Source organism: Penaeus monodon, chromosome 15, assembly GCF_015228065.2.
Source record: "Penaeus monodon isolate SGIC_2016 chromosome 15, NSTDA_Pmon_1, whole genome shotgun sequence".
Taxonomy (NCBI): Eukaryota; Metazoa; Arthropoda; class Malacostraca; order Decapoda; family Penaeidae; genus Penaeus; species Penaeus monodon.
In genome coordinates, this window is record NC_051400.1 from 8,246,226 (window position 1) to 8,247,024 (window position 799).

Sequence of the window (799 nt, forward strand, 5' to 3'; positions counted from 1 at the left end):
AATAGTAATGAATCACAGACATCCCCAGTCCTATATATTTTAATGCTTATGTGCTCTTGTTCATTTTGTCAATGTGCTTAAAGGACTGTACATTTGCTACGTCCAGGATGGTCTTGGAAGCAGGATAGAAACCCCTCTTTTTCGTACGTGTGTTCGTGCCCTGCTGAAACCCGTCTTTGCATGGGTGGCTAGCGAAATTAGCGGGTATGTCGTACCGCATTTCAGTTTCGTCTGCCCTGTTCAGAAAAGATAGGTAAAACATGAAACGATCATGATCGACATCGTTCGACCGTGTTTACATCTAATCACAAAAAGAGAGAAAAAAAGAAAAAAAATCAATCAAATGTAATAAACACTTCACAAACCTTCTGGGCTTATGCGAATAGCGAGTCTTGACATTTCAGACCTCGTAGTGAAAGAAGTAATCCCTGTCGACCGACGAGACGCGGGTCGACGCGTCCACATGGAGGGTCTGCATCAGCTCATAACTCAGCCTGCAGATCCTGTAATGGAGAAACGATTCGTTGGAGATATGGCATGCATTGTTCAGGATATGTTATATTTATAATTTGTAATGAGTGCTGATGGGGTATGTGTTTGTGAACGATGGTTTAACGAAAACTATCCGTACTTTGCTATGAAACAAAATCCGTACCAATTCAGTTAAGGAATTTTTAAACCCCTTCAAAGAACACCCTCAGACTCAGTACACACCGAGCCTGGAGACGCGTCTCTGCTGGAAACATTTTTCTGTGCTATCATAGTGATGGTGGCAATGTGACGTTACTCGAAATCTGTA